Here is a 17,687-nt window from a genome sequence, read left to right as displayed (position 1 = left end):
ACAAAACCTTAGTGCATCCACTCTCCTGATATCTTCTTAAGTGTAAATCCTGAAAAACTGCCAAACTTATACTCGAAGTCTGGAATTTCACTGTAACTGTTCTAACTTCTATTGGATTGATATGGTTTGTTCAGAATGGAAATTTCGGGTTGTCACAAGTTGTAACATCCCAAGTTTGTGATTTGAAGTCCCTGGGATAGAAGGGTAAATCCATGAAGAGCCTAAGGGCTAAATTGTAATTTTAGGACTTGGAGGAGTATGATGCGCGTACATAAGGGTACGCCGAGTGTACTAGGGCGCGCCCCAGTACGCTGGGTGTACTCATAAATGATGCAAACCCTAATATCTCAGGTTGGGGGCTATATAAACATCCTTATAGCTCATTTTCTCTGCTCCTTCTCAGCCTCCATCCTCCAGACACGACCCAAACCCAAGTTCTTGTGTGAGAGTGTGAGTTGGTGGGTATTTTCAGCTCTTGGTGGTGAAGGTATTGCACCAAGAAGTTGGTGAAGAAGATTGGCTTGTAGATCTGAAGTTGGTTTGTGTCGTAGAAGCTCCAGAAGGTAAAAAACTTCAAACTTTATGCTTTTAAATCATAGATCTATCCATTCTTGCATATTGGAAGTTTTTCTTGTCCCAAAAGTTCCAAGATGATGTATGTTGTGGTTTTGACGAGATGATCTGTCCTTCAAGATTCTTAATGGGGTGTTGAGTAATATAAATGAGGTCCCAATGGTCTAAGAGGTCCCATTCAAGTAGTATAAAGGTCTTAATCGATTAAGACCTTGGATTAAGAGCTTTCTAGACGTCCAAAGTGATAAAGTTCGAGACTTTATAACTCCTAGGCACATTTGGTCACTGGATCTGGAATTTGGGCTTAAGTGTTTAAGCCATTAAGCACTTATTAAGGTTTTGGTGAAACCATGTGTACGCCCTGCGTACTAAGTCAATGGCCCGTTTTCCAGTTAAGGCAAGACTCGTGTACGCCTCGCGTAGCCTTGGGGTACATCCAACGTACGTCTTCTGTGGAATTTTGGTGATTTGGGCCTTGGTTTTGGGCTACTTTTTGGGCTAGTTGGACTTGGGCCTTTGTTGGACTTTATGGATATGGTGTTTTGGGGTAAGTCTTGGTCCTGGATCTTGGAATTAGGCCCAATTAGGTAATTGGGCCCAATTTGAAAATTAGGCCAACAGTGGGCCTTGTATATGAGGACTTGTAGATCGTGGAATTGGTATTGGGCCTTGGCCCAAATTATAGGAAAGGAAAATCAGACTATTATTATTTGAGGGATTCTTGGTTAAGATTAATGTTCCCATTTAATGACTTCTCATTCGTTATTTTGGATAGTTCGAGATTTTTGGTGAGACGGTGATTCGAGAATTTGATTCTTCAGTTCAGATCGGCATTGCGAGGTGAGTTATCCTCACTATATCAACAGGGTCTAAGGCACCTAGGTTGGCCCTTTATTGGATTTGTATCCTGGTGTTGTTTGATATGTTTATTGATCTGCTAGATCTGCATCCTGGTAGTAGGATGGAATTATGTTAGTGACCTGGTTTACGTCGGTATCCTAGTATATAGGATGATGCTATGTTAGTGGTCGGTTAGGTCGGTATCCTGGTTAGGATGTTGCTACACTATAGGATCTGTTCGGTCAGTTTGTTGTTTATGGACTATTATGCGTTTATCTGTTATATGTGCACATGGTTGTTGATTGGAGTTGGGTTGAGGCGGGTCCTACTTTGTGTTGTAGGCCAACAAACCCAGGGCAGACCGGATAGACTGCAGGCCCAGGAGGGCACCTAGTCAGGACGAAGGCCCGACGAGCGGTCCGGATAGGCTGAAGGCCCCGAGAGGGAAATCCAGACATGCCGAGGCTCAGAGAGTGAGCAAGATAGACTGAAGGCCCGGTGCGGGTGGTCCAGTCATACTATAGACTCAGAAAGTGGACTAGGTGAACTGAAGGCCCGGTGTGGGCGGACCAGTCACACTGTAGACTCGTGATGCATGCCTGTTCTGTACTTATATGTTTATATGATATGGTTATATGTATGGCGTTGGTATTTTGGAGGAACTCACTAAGCTTTCGGGCATACAGTTTCAGTTTATTGTTTCTGGTATATCAGGGGATCCAGCAAGGCAAAGGTGTGATCGTACAACTCCTCATATTTACAATTATGTTTTTGGGATACTCTGATAATATACATTTTTAAAACAAGTTTTGTAATAACTGATGGTGTTTAAATGATTTAAAAAGTTTAAATTTGACATGATTTTCTGGGTGTTACATGGACAAACTAAAAAAACCATCCGAGTCAACCCAGTTAAGTCGTCCCATCCTCGTATGCGAGGCATACTCAATCGCGACCATAAAATGGGGACTTAACCGCATACGCATGGTGTACCATCTGGTATGCCCAACGTACGTAGTTGGATGCTTTCCCAACTCATTAAGTGCTTAATACATAAGGTCTTACGTCCAAATTTCAAATCTAAGTCCCAATTGTTGTCCTTGACCATAAAGTTTCCAACTTATAGTCTTGCATGACCATGAAGTGCTTAACACTAAAAAACCGAACATCTTAAGCCATTAAGACAGCCAAACTCATTCATGGGAAAGAACTAAGAGTCAAGAACACATTTTTATTACTCTATACATAGAAAAGCGTCCAAAGATGACAACCCATATGTTGTACACCATGCCATGCATAAGGTCATCGTTTGGGGATAAAATCTCATAATATCATCATATAAACAAAATCTATCATGTTAATCACGAAGGTGTGAAATTTATAACTTCTAGAGATTAAAGATGATGCAAGACTTCCAGATCCAAGCTTGCTTCTAGCTTGTAACCTTCACCACCACCTTCTTCTTCCTTTGATATACAAAAAAACACACTCTCAAGCTTCAAAATGCAACAATAGGGCTATGGTTTCCAAGAGGGAACGTTTCTAGTGATGGAGGCTTGAAATGGGTTGGGGCAAAAGGGACTTAAGGTACAATATATAGGGTTAAAACCATGAAGATTAGGGTTTATGTCTAGACGGAGTACACCCAGCGTACTTAGAGTACACCCAACGTAGTCCCCAAAACACAGTCGTTTCACCTTACACCCCTTACGCCTAACGTACAATCTAGGTACTCCCCGCGTAAGGGCTAATGTCTCAAAAATTATAATTTATGGGGTTAGAAATGGAAACTTACCAGGACTCGGGTGTAAAAATACTCCCCCGCTTGCATCATACTTCGTCCTTGAAGTCTTCCGAAGTGATCTCCTCCAAATAACCCTCGCTCATATACGACTCCGGTTCCCAATTCCACTCAGAGCCCTTCCGATGGTGCCACTAAACCTTGGAAAATGGTACCACCTTGTTACGCAAGGTCTTCATCTTCCTATCAAGAATCACTATATGTCTCTCTATGTAGTTTAAGAACTCATCAAAGTGAATGTCATCTAGAGGTACCACAATCAAGCACTTCCGTAACTGAGAAACATGGAAAGTGTTATAAAGCTGACGTACCTTCTCCGACAGATCCAACCAGTATGCCACCCTTCCTACACTAGCAATCACATGAAATGGTTCAGTGAATCAGGGCCCAACTTGCCTCGCTTCCTGAAGTGTATCACACCTTTCCAGGGTGACACCTTCAGTAAAACCATATCCCCAACCAGGAACTCCGTCTCAGAACTTCATCGATATGCATAGCTCTTCTTTCGGCTCTAAGTTGTCTAGAGTCTCTATCTGGCCTGTTGAATTATCTCTGTAGTTTGGAGCACTACCTAAGTGCTCACCATAATCCTCTGTCTGACCTCACCCCAACATATCGGGGTGCAACACTTCCTCCCTTAGAGAAGCTTGAAGGGAGGTGCACCAATACTAGAGTCGCAATTGTTGTTGTACGACAACTCTGCCAAAGGAAGGTAGGTATCCCAAATCCCACCAAAATCAATGACCTAATCCCTCAGCATATCTTCCAGTGTCTGAATCGTACACTCAATCTGAATGTCGGTATGTGGGTGATAAGTAGTGCTGAAGTGCAATCATGCACCCAACTCCTCATGAAACCTCTTCCAAAACCTGGAAGTAAAACGAACATCCTTGTCTTATACGATGGAAACTGACACCCCATGATGAGACATCACATATCGAACGTAGATATCTGCCAACTTCTCGGCCGAAGAACTCTCTCAAATAGCAAGAAAAGGGAAACTCTTGGTCAATCTATCAACAATCACCCAAATAACATCAAATCCACACGGGAATCTCCAATGGTTGTGGTTTGCAGTGAGGCATTTGATGCTCTACCTTGATCCTGTAAGTCAAGAACCTCTCCACATATCTTGCAATACCTGTCTTCATTCAGGGCTACCAGTAGCTAAATCTCAAGTCCCAATTCATCTTGGTCGCAACAGGATGTACAGAAAGTCAAGACTTATGTGCTTCATCCATCAAAGTATGTCTCACGCCTCTAATATCCGGAATCCATACCCTACCACACTGCGTCAACAATCCTTTGTTTTCAATGATAAAGGTAACAAATTGACCTTTGATCATCTCTTTCTTTCGGTTCTCCTCCCTATTCCCCTCCGTTTGTGGCTCCCTAACCAACTCCAAGAATGGGGATTTAATCATCATGCTCATACACAACCCTCCATTGGGTGTACTCATCACCCTGCGACGTAGTGTGTTGGCCACCACGTTGGCCTTATCCGAGTGGTACAGGATCTTACAGTCATAATCCTTGACCATGTCAAGCCACCTCTTCTTTCTCATATTCAGGTATCTTAAACTCTTGTGGTCCATATAAATGGTGCAATGAACCCCATACAAATAATGCCTCCTAATGTTGAAGGTGAAAACTAAAGCCCCTAACTCCAAATCATGAGTAGGATAATTAGCCTTATGAGGCTTCAACTGATGTGACGCATAAGCAATCACTCTACCCTACTGCATGAGTAATACGCCCAGCCCGATGATGGGAGCATCACAGTACACCACCACATACTCCGCGTCCTTTGGAAGGGTCAACAGTGGAGCCTCACACAATATTTGCCGTATAGTCTCAAATGTAACCTGTTGCTCAGGCCCCCAAGCAAAATCCACACCCTTCTTAGTCAGACGAGTGAAAGGAATAACAATCTTGGAGAAATCCTAAGTGAATCTCCAATAATACCTGAAAAGCCTAGAAAACTCCAGATCTCCAAGGGAGTCGTCTGGATGTCCCACTGCATCACTACCTCAATCTTGGTCGGATCGACCAATATACCATTCTTGTTGACGAGGATTCCAAAAAAATAAAACTCACGTCAACATAAATCGAACTTGGAGAACTTGGCATATAGCCTCTCCCTCCTTAGAACCTCTAGGAGCTCCCACAAAAGCTTCTTGTGCTACTTCTTGGTCTTGGAGTAGACCAAGATATCATTGATGAACAAAATAACAGATCGATCGAGCATCGTTCGGCACACCCAGTTCATCAGATCCATGAACGTTGCTGGTGTGTTGGTGAGCCCAAATGGCATTACCATAAACTCATAATGTCCATAACAAGTATAGAAAGTCGTATTCTCTACATCTTCCTCTCTAAGTCTCATCTGATGGTACCCTAACCACAATCAATCTTGGAGAACCAAGATGCACCCTAAAACTGATCAAATAGTTCATTAATCCTTGGGAGTAGGTAACGATTTTTCACTGTCAACTTGTTCAACTCCGAGTAATCAATGCATATCTGATGGGTTCCATCCTTCTTTTCACAAACAGAATATTTGTTCCCTAAGGTGAACTGCTCGGTCGAATGAATTGTTTGCCCAATAGCTCTTGTAGCTAAGAGGACAACTCCTACATATTAGGCGTTGCAAGGTGATATAGTGCTTTAGCTATCGAGGCTGCACCAGGGATCAAATCGATCCTAAACTTCACCTGCCTCTCCGGTGGTAAGCCAAGAAAATCCTCGAGAAATACATGCGAGAAATCATGAACTATCAGGATATATAACACTGAGTGCCTCGGCTCTACACCAGTATCTACCACATACACCCGGTAACCTAAGCAACCATGCTAAATAAATCTTTGGGCCTTTGATATAGAGCAGAATGATGAACCAACCTTGTTACCTTCACCATATATGGTCAACTTTTCCACACTTAGGGTACGAACCACCAAGAGATTTCTCTCGCAATCAATCTAATCGGCAAAATGGCTCAACCATTTCATCTGAACAATAACACTAGCATCCCCCATGGGAATCGGGAGGAGGTAGATCGGGTATGACACCCCAAAAATCTCCAAAGCACAATTTTGGAAAACACTCGAAATAGGGACTTTATCCTTGCCAACAACAGAAATCAGCATAGGATGCTCCAATGCATTAAGAGGAATGCCAAATCTCCTACTAAATGTCAGGGATACAAATGACCGACTCGCACCGAGTCAAATAGAGCTAATGTAGGAAAGGAGTTTACAAGAAAAGCATCTAACATAAATATGAATCATAAGCATAATGAAAAATAATCAGACATAAACATAAAAAGATACATACTAGAAACGACGTTCAACGCCACTCTAGCCTCCTCATCCGTCATCTAAAAAGCACGTCCTCTAGCTCTCAGGGCCTCATCCCTCTACTAACGCTCATCTGTGATTCAAAGATTAGTCGACGCTAGTGCCTGCATAAGCCTAGCAGCAAGTAGAGGGCATCAAGCCTTCATATGGCCCACCTGATTGCAAAGGTAACAAATATGTACACCTGGTGAGGGGGTCTGTTGATACGACTGTCGACAATCCCTCACGGAGAGGCCCTATATGCCACAATCATGGCAACATGTCACTAGTCGGTAGGCTCCATCATGAGTCTTCCCGCACCTACCATAGGTGCAGCCACTCTATCCTCTGGAGCATAAATCAATAGACCCTTGTTGCCAGCTACGAGTGGATTAGATCCTTGCACTGCTCCCTAGCCTATGTCTCGATCTCAATCTCTCTCCTCCGAGCAACAGACTGCAGGGCAGAAAGAGTCTAATAATGTTGTATAGACACAAAGTCTTGTATCTCAGTCTTGAGAATGCTCAGATATCTCGACATCTGAACCTGCTCGGAAGAGGCATACTCAGGGCAGAAAAGTGCCCTCTCGGTGAACTTCTTGGTCAATTCTGTCACCGACTCGGTCGTCTGTCTGAGTAACAGATACTCCTTGACTAAATGCTCTCTCTCTACCAAAGGCAAAAATTTTGCACGAAATATCTCAGTAAATTGACCCAAGTCACAGGGGCTTGCTCCGTAGACAAGTAAGAATCGGTCACAAGCTTCCACTAGTCCTTCGACCCCAAGCGTAGAAGGTTCAGGGTGCACCTGGCCTTCTGGTCCTCCAGACAAGAACACATGAAGAAATTGTTGGATTAGGTGTCTAAGCCCATAACTATAATTGGTATGTACTTGACCCGAGAGTAGCATGATCCATTTGGGTTCCCTTCACAAGAGCAATTTGATAGTATGGACTTTTGACAAGAGGTTATTTATGATTTATTAATATAAAGTAAGTTCTAATATATTAATATTACATCATCTTATTTTATTAGTATTGATCAAGAATTAATTTGGAATTAATTTAGTGATCAAAAGAGACTAATTAAATATAATGGGCTAATTAAGTAAGTCAATGATTCTTATAGTGTGGGCCAAAGATCCAAGCTTATTTAAGATGGGCTAAACCAATATGATAGTCCATGGATAGTCCATGGAGGTTTAACCCATGGAGCCTAAGTAATATGAAGGGTCATATGAATTAGGGTTTGCATGGACGTAACCCTAGACTTTGCCACACTATAAAAGGAACCCATAGTCATCAAAATTGGCCCCATGCATTCTAAGAAGAGTGATAAATGGTTTTTTGAGCTAAGTAGCCTCTCTATCTCTCTCAAGTCCCCCTTTGTTCATGGTGTCTGTGAATCATTTGAGAGAACACATTTGAGGTGCTAAGTTCTTAAAGGCCAAAACTACAAGCTAAACAAAGAGGTAATTCTATAACTCACGTTTATGTTGTTTATGTCAATTGTATGCTAGTTGTAGGCTTAATGCTTTGGAAACAATATTGCATGTATAATTAGAGAAAACACATATCCAAAGCATTTAGGGTTGTATGTGCATCATAAGATGTTTTAGTATACAAAACCCAACAATGGTATCAGATCCTAGGCTAGTTTTCTGTTATATTTGATGCATGGATTATTTTTCTAAAGTTGAAAAACTATTCTGTCAGCATGTACTCGACGAGTCGATGCTTGGACTAGATGAGTAGGTTGCATTTTGCCTTGAACTCGAACAGTCCATAGTTAGGGTCAACCAGATGGATGATCAGACAACAGTTTTTTGGGATTTTTGGCCTGTTTTAGATTAGGATCATTACCACAAAAAGTTTTAGTTCATACAATTTGATTTTGTTTGTATGGTAATGATTATACTCATCCAATCAAAAGATAGTTGTCAAAATTTCAAGATTTGTATTAGTTTATATGATAGGATAATTTTTTGTAAATTGTTGATATGAATTGTCTTGACTTATGAGTTTAATTAAATCATGAAAATTATGTTGGATTAGTGTCTAAGTCCATAACTATTTTGGTATGTACTTGACCCGATTATGAGCATGGTCCGTTTGGGTTGCTTTCACCATAGCAATATGTAGGATGAATTAAGGAGAGAAAGGTTTAATTATGATTTATTAATATATTATGAGAATAATATATTAAAGGGGAAATCATATTGTTTAACTAATATTAGTCAAGAATTAATTAAGAATTAATTTTGTGGCTAAAAGAGATTAATTAAACTTAAGGGACTTATTGTATAATTATAAGATAATTACATAAATGGGCTAATCGACTCCATAGAAGTTGGAGTGGATGAATTCTATGGGGAAACCCATTAGAAATTGTCCAAGGCTTCTAAAGAGGGAGTCCATGGGCTACTTAGGCTTAAGAAGTCAGATTAGGGTTTCCTAGCTGTAAACCCCAATAGCCAGCATATAGAAGGAACCCTTATGGCCAAAAAACATGTTGAATACTTCCTTTAGGGTTTCCAGCCGTTTTTGGTGCCTCCTCTCTCCTCCCTCTTCATCCAAGTTGCTTAGTGGTGTTTGTGACTCCATTAGAGGTGCAACCTTTGAGGTACTAAGCTTTCAGAAGCCAATGATTGATTGTTATTGCTATATAACAATCAAAGGTAAGATGTAAACCCTAATTTCAGTTATTTTTTATTAGATCTAGGGTTTATGGCTTTGGATTATCAATTGCATGTTAATTAGACAAACTAGATCCAAAGCTATTAGGGTTTTCATGTACACCATATGATTGATGTATTGCTCAAAACCCATTAGTGGTATCAGAGCCTAGGGATGTTTGTTTGATATATTTGATACTATATTTGATCGTCAAAGCTTAAAATCGAAAAATTTGAGTTTCTGGGGGGCTGGACTCGTCGAGTCCATGGTTGAACTCGTTGAGTCCATTGTGAACTCGACGAGTCCAGTGCTGACTTGACGAGTCTAAGATGCAGAATGCTGTTTTTGTGGGATTTTGACCTATTTTGGCTGTGGATAATTACCTAAAATGTTTTTTGTCAATAAAATCCGAATTTTATCTATATTGGTTGATTATCCTTGACAAAATAAAAGATAATTGTCAAAATTTAGATAATCTTTTGTTTTATTAGATAAAGATTGATTATTTGTAATTTAGATTTGAATTATCTTGTGAAAAAGTTTCAATTTTCCCCTTTAGGTTTTATAGTTTAAATTTGAACTTAAAAGTTTTGTTTTTGAAATTTAAATAGTTAAACCCTAATGTTTTGAAAAGTTTCAAAACTTGCCCTCAAGTTTTGGAATTAAAATTTTTTTAATAAAGTTTAATTTTGAAATATTTAAATTCTAAACATTAATGTTTTGAAATGTTTCAAAACTTACCCTCAAGTTTTGGAATTTAAAATTTTTGATTAATAGTTTAATTATGTAATATTTAAATTCTAAAACCCTAGTACATTGAAAAGTTCAAATTACATCCACATGGTTAATTTTGTTAAGTTAATTAAAAGAAAAAGTTAATAAAACCACCTAGTATTTTAAAAGTGTAAAATACACCCTATACTATATATATGTAACATTAAAAGTCTAATATCATATATATATATATATATATATATATATATATATATATATATATATATATATATGTGAGTAAAGAGTCATTCTTACCATTAGTAGGCTTCATCCACAAAGCTGGTCTATAACGGGTGTTTAAGGAAATTGCCTATAAAAGGGCAATTGAATGGGTTTCCACTCTTACCCACCGCACTCTTGACTATTGGAGGGTCGTTAGCCGAAGAGGTAGGATAGGATAGAAACCTTCCATTATAAGTATAATGAAGTACAAAGTAACTCAATGTTTTTCAAATTCCAAAATCATAGTTACTTTAGGCAAAATGTGAAATTGTATGCTAATCCATGGAATGACACTTTGTACCCATGTCGAGACATTAGTGGAGCGTGTGTGGTTAACCGGCACACTAGTTTGGGTTTGGCATTGGTAGCGAAGGGTGACTCGATTTTTATCATAAATCAATGGGGCGTGTGTAGCTAATCGGCACATTGATTAGGTGATAGTAACATTAAGTGCACCACGTGATTCGCATGGTTATTCACACCTTGTTTGTGATCCTCGGCATCCCAGTTGCAAATAGTAGGGCATAATCGAGATTAAACATGCCATTGAAAAGTTCAATGAATCTCAAAAGGTCTAGGAGTTTCAATTCATTTAAAACTTAAATTTCTTTTTTTGTTTTTCATGGTGGAAATTGGTAGATCTCCATTTACCTACTTTCAAATATTCTACAACTAGATTACGACATCCCTCTTCTAGGTTGTAGAGTATTGTATTGGATCCTAGCCTTGATGTTTCATTTGGGTGTTACATCAAGGATTCTAATCAAGTTGACTTGAATTTCTCCCGTTTTGTAGATGTCTAAATCTAACAATGGTCTTCCCAAATCCAATGGAACAAGTTTTCCAAACGAAGATGATAATCCATGATATGATCGAGGAACCAGAGATCATGCTTCACTCCACCTCCTCCAATTATTCTCCCTAACCCACAAGTTCGAAGGCTTGAAAAGTTCAAGCTCACTCAAGCCGTTTTGGCAAGTAAACACGAAGATGGAAAACCTATGTGTGTACACGCCCTAGAGATGAAGTCACACATTGACAAATTAAGGATGTTGGGTGTCGATATTTCAAGTGAGTTAGCTGTTGACTAGGTTCTTCAGTAACTTCCTGAATCATATAGTGAGTTCCTTAGAGAGTACTATATGATGGACCACGACATGACCCTCATTGATTTGACCTATTTGCTTATAGCTGTTGAATCAGCAATAATTTGCCATGCTAGTCAAGCAAATTTGTCTGGTGAATCAAACTCCCAAACTTCAATGGACAATGGCAACATTGGATGTGCATAAAGGACTAAGCATGAGATTGTCCCATGTGTTGTGCCAAAGGAGTCCATTTGCTTTTATTTCCAAGAGAAGGGGCATTGGAGACGAAGCTGCCCAAACTACCTGAGAGATCTAAGAGATGGGAGAGTCAAGGCATATGGCTTTACGTCAGGTAAAATCCATTATCTAACTCTTTTGAGTTCCTATTCTAGATTCTTAATTCATGATGTGATAAGATTACATTTTGATGTATTGTAGGATCGAAGAAAAGCGATGAAGCTTGAGGGAAGAAGTGAGCTGAATCTGATCATAAAGAAATGGATTTCGATCGCATTGCTTGAAGATTGGACTCTTGAGATACTACTTGGAGTTAGAATAGATTGATTAGGAATATCTAATAGCATAGTTTTTTAGTTGAATTGCATTGTAAGGACAAAGTTTTCCGCAATAAAATAAATTTTTTTTTTGTATTATTTATTTATCCTTGCAATGGCATGTATGAAAAAATTGATGTTTGAATGTTTCTACTATTGGTAATATTGGATTTGATTCTTAATTATGTTATTTGTGGAAATGTCGAGGATTTACCAAATAGGGAGAGTTTCTCATCGCCCAAGTTTCGATTGGACAGAAACTTGGAATTATGCAACCTGCATTGTGTGATGAATGAAAAACTTTCATATTTGGAAATTAGACTAATTCTTTGACAAAGTGTCAATTGAAGGACTAGGAGATCAAGTACACTAGGTTATGCATTGATCAAGTCCACCACAAGAGTGATAAAGATATTCATCATGATTTAATAAAGTTTAGTAAATATGATTATACTTATAAGATTAAGTGTAATTCTGAGTTGATTGAAAAGGTTTCAATTAATGGAAGAACGAATATGAAGAATCAAGAAGGCAGAAAGATAAAAGTTTCTCCATTCTAAGAAGAAGGGAGAGTACCTTTTATTGTGTTTTATGATAAGTCTTAATGATTAAGAACCATAGCTCAATTGATCCTCTAAGTGAGTCTTAGTATATTTGTATGTCTAAGAAGAGGAATCGGGAGTTGTGGAATTCAAGAAGTCAATCATACTTCGTTCCAATATCGAATCTTAGAGTCATACTCCAAGATTGTACATTGAGTGACACGTATTTAGTAGGTTTATAACACTCAACAAATATGGAATTGGGAAAAGTTTTCTCATTCTTGCACATTTGAAATTGGTAAGTTGTGTTGTCTTGCAGAAGACAAAGACCAACATGAACCAATTGAGTTAAGTGTTAGTCTTGATAGGATTTCACACTAACTCTTGAATATTTGTTTGTCAAGAAATGTTCCTTGACAAAGAGAATCATATATATCAAGAAGTCAGTGGGAGTCTCAATTGTCTTGAAAAGTTCAAGAACAAATCAAGAATAAACTGATAAGTCAATCACTAGCACACGACTTGAGGTTGGTGACCTATCATGTTGACATAATTTTGTTTCTTTGCCATTCCAGATTAAGTCAACTATGCAATATGAATTCTATGAGTTCTTAATTGGATTGCATAAAGCAAGGCACCCTGATCAATGGAAAGTACATTGATAAGGAAAGGGTGAGCTTGTTAACAACCTGGAAGCAATGGTGGGCATTCATGCTGCCATAAGGCGAGAAATCAAGATTGAACAAGTTCAATCCATATGAGTTGGATTTGTCACAAACATTATCTTATGATTGTTGTTATGACAAATTCACATGGATAGGAACACATACACTTTGAACTCTAAGTGTCATAAGGTTTCCCTCCTTCATGAAAATGGTTGTAAGGAAATGCTTTCACTAAGAGAGATTTTAAGAAGATTGCAATTGTGAAAATTGTACTCTCAAATTCGATTATGATTACGACATCCTTCTTCATAGTTTGAATTATGAGATTTGGCAATTAGTCTGAACATTTGGGACTTAGTAACATAAGCTCTGAAGTTGTTTAGACACACATGTGAGCTTTCTAAGCCAAAGGTGTATGAGTTTAAGAAGCTTAGATAAAGGCTTATCAAAGCATCAAGTATTTAGAAATATGAACATAAGGAATTCAATAAGCATTGTTTTCTGAAAGTTCAGATGTTTTCTAGATATAAGTCAAAGCTAGTGGGAGCATAAGTGTTACGCTTGTATGGTAATAATCATCATGTTAGTGTGAGCATGATTATTATTTCAAGTATTGCAAGTTAGAAATATTAATTATACAAAACAAAGATTCACTTGGAAAAGTTGTAGGGGTTGAAAAGTTGTTTTTGCTATAATTAAGGGAGAGAATATTATACTTCATTTCAAATCTAAAGGCTTAGATTGTGGAATTTTTAATCAAATTTAGTCAAATATATATATGAATGTTGTGTTGGAATGGTTCAACGTGAGGAAATTCAATATATGGAAAGATTAATTGCATTCTCAAAATTTGGTTATGATTACGGCATCCCTTTTCATAGTCAAAATTGTGAGAACATGGTAATTAGAAATATTATAGCAAAAGACTGGTAAAGTATCACGTCATTATTTAAGACATTATGAATCATGTCCCATATGCTTAGGGTATAGGATCGATTGCATATGTTATAATGTTTGATCATTCTAAAATTTTCCAAATGCTTAGCGCATTAAGAGGGAAAAGCGACTAGAACGCTTTTTGACTAAAATAATTAAACAACTATCAAAGGACGATCTAAGGTTCGCCAAGGATTTGTTGCTTGTGAGTAGTTGGAAGTATAGTGTTGGATGGACCATATTGACATTATTATGAATAGATAAGATTCTATTAAGAATGAATTGTCGTATGACAAATATGGAAATGTTTCCATATTGGGAGTTGCTAATTAAGAACTTATGTCTAGATTAGAAAATTTTGTGCAAAAAGGATGTTCAAAGGAATGTACTTTGAGTGAGAGACATAAAATCTATAGAATTGTTTTGTAACAATTTCTGATAGAGAAACTTGTATTTTCATTGGCCAAGTCTTGGTGACTTTTGTGCTATGACTTTACGAAAGCATCGTTGCATAAAATGTTAAAATCTAACATATTCTAGTAGTGGCAAGAACCTTGTATTCTTACACTATCGTTGAGGACTAGGAATTGTGAAATGAGCATCATTGGAAAAGCTTCCAGTTGATCTATTTCACAAAGCATGGACCATAGGAAATATAGTGTGCATGCTCAGAGCATGGGACAGCTATTGTTGTAATTAAAGTAATAAGCTGATTTTATGAAACAATAAACAATGAATAATGAGTAATCATATGGTGTTTAAATAAAAGTGTTTTATTTACGCTCAAAAGTTTTGGGGACATATAGGATTATATATTTTTATTGCATTTCACTCTGCGTGTTTTGACTTCCAGAATAACTTGGTTACTCGAACCTCCACAGTCGGTCATACGTTGGAAGTAGGGATGAAGGAAGACTGTCATGAATCTGTCTGTAGATTGTCTAAAGTTTTTAGACATAGCACAAGTTTGTTGCAGAGTTCAAGAGTGCTTTGATAAGATTAAAGTATTGGATTAAACCCATGCTCACCTGAATCACTTCATGGATTTTATCACGAGTGATTGTGAGACGATAATATTGTATATTCTTGAAACCGAGACGTGTAAGTTGTTATTTGCTGGTCGGTTGCACATTGATGATAAGTAAATGCACCAGTAACTTGGTGTTATAAAACTTATTTGTTGTGTATGATTCGATCAGTAGGTGCAAGCGAGCATTTAAGTCAAATTTTATCCATTCCTTTTACCCAAAGTGGGATAAAAGCGATATATGTGGGCCCCTCAAGATTTAGTGATGACACCCTAAGCACTTGGCCAAGTCGGGACTAAGTTGATGTGTTCAATTGTAGTATGTTGTCCGTCGTCATAAATCGGAAGTCGGGAAACGATATAGAGAGAATGATCGAAATTCATGTCTTGTGTCTATACGATATCTTGAGAAAGGAGGAATATATGCTCCCTTATCTAAAGGATACGCTATCTGATAAGATCAGAGTTGACAGCGGCTGTTGAAAGCTACGATTGCGGATCAAGTTATGAAGTTATGCAAAATAGTTATTAGACTTATCCAAGTGGGAGACTGTTGGATTAGTGTCTAAGTCCATAGCTATTTTGGTATTTACTTGACCCGATTATGAGCATGGTCCTTTTGGGTTGTCTTCACTATAGCAATATGTAGGATGAATTATGGAGAGAAAGGTTTAACTATGATTTATTAATATATTATGAGAATAATATATTAAAGTAGAAATCATATTGTTTAATTAATATTAGTCAAGAATTAATTAAGAATTAATTTTGTGGCTCAAAGAGATTAATTAAACTTAAGGGACTTATTGTGTAATTATAAAATAATTACATAGATGGGCTAATCGACTCCATAGAAGTTGGAGTGGACGAATTCTATGGGGAAACCCATTAGAAATCGTCCAAGGCTTCTAAATAGGGAGTCCATGGGCTGCTTAGGGCTTAAGAAGTCAGATTAGGGTTTCCTAGCTGTAAACCCTAATAGCCAGCATGTATAAGGAACCCTTATGGCCCAAAAATGCGGTGAATACTTCCTTTAGGGTTTCCAGACGTTTTTGGTGCCTCCTCTCTCCTCCCTCTTCATCCAAGTTGATTAGTGGTGTTTGTGACTCCATTAGAGATGCAACATTTGAGGCACTAAGCTTTCAGAAGCCAAGGATTGATTGTTATTGCTATATAACAAGCAAAGGTAAGATCTAAACCCTAATTTTAGTCATTGTTTATTAGATCTAGGGTTTATGGCTTTGGATTATCAATTGCATGTTAATTAAACAAACTAGATCCAAAGCTATTAGGGTTTGCATGTACACCATAGGATTGATGTATTGCTCAAAACCCGTCAAATTATATGATATTTTTGCTTAGTAAATTTGATCTTAAATGTTTTTTAAAAGTCCTCCATAACTTGTCCTCAGGTTATGGAACATGAAAAGTTTTTTATTAAAAACCATATTAACTCATAACTTATGGAAAACCAAAAGTTTTCTAGAGTTGCAAAACTTGCCCTCAAGTTTTGGTATTTGAAAAGTCTCAAATTAAGAAACTCTTGTAATTAAAAGGGTGTAACTCTTGGGTTCATAAATTATAAAAAAATTAATTAAATAGTTTTAATTGTGAATTTTTATTTAGAACCTTAATGTTTTCAATACTTCATATTACACCTTATTGACTTTATTAAATTAATTAAAATGTTTAATTAAAAGAGATTAATAATTTCATACTGACATGGTTTATGTTTAATTAAACTAAGAGTATAATTTATTGATAGATTAAACCATCTAGTATTTTAAAAGTTTAAAATACACCCTTATACTATTATTGTAGCACCTGGTTCCTGGTACGTAAAATTTATCTTAGTATTTTTCTTTTTTAGCCTTGGACTCGGCGAGTTGTAGGTCCGACTCGCCGAGTAGAGACGGGATCCGGAACATGTTTAAGTCGGCAACTCGGCTAGTCCATATTCCGGACTCGGCGAGTCCCCGCTGTCTGATGAAACCCTAACTTCAAGGGTTTGCCCCCTATTTAAGCTAGCATGTGCGGCCCAAGCTCGCCCCCTTTCACCCTCAGAGCACCCTACATCAAACCCTAACTCGTTTCTTGTGAGATTGAAGTGATTAGAGTGATTCCTTGAAGATTTTGGGAGAAGAAGGAGAGTGGATCAAGAAGAGAAGAAGGAGACCAAATATCTTGGTGCTATTTCAGAGTTCTCTGAGGTATATCTCTGCTCCATTCTGTTTGTATGCTTAAAACCCCCATTAGAGTACCTTTTGAGCTCTGCTTGAACCTTTTCCAAACTTGTGCATGAAGTAGAATTCGTAATAGGTTGATTATCCACTAGATCTAGTCATGTTTGAGCTCCATAAGCTCAGATCTATAACCTTTATGGGAGTAAATTGCTTGGATGTCCTAGATCTACCTTCCTAGCCCTTATATCGCCTTTAATCCCCATTCTATGCATTTCAACACGTAAAGTTGGAAACTTTACGTGAAAATCCTGCCCTAAGAACCCAGATATGTAAATGGCATGAACTGGATTCGAACAAGATCGAGTGTATAGTATTTGCATGTGACGGACTCGGCGAGTCGCTCATCGGACTCGGCGAGTCGAGCCGCAAGTCCCTGAGTTTTTCCCCCCTTTTCGTTTATATCGAGTAGAGTA

Source organism: Lactuca serriola, chromosome 4 (assembly GCF_051521515.1).
Source record: "Lactuca serriola cultivar US96UC23 chromosome 4, Lser_US96UC23_V15, whole genome shotgun sequence".
Taxonomy (NCBI): Eukaryota; Viridiplantae; Streptophyta; class Magnoliopsida; order Asterales; family Asteraceae; genus Lactuca; species Lactuca serriola.
This window is presented reverse-complemented; position numbering follows the sequence as displayed.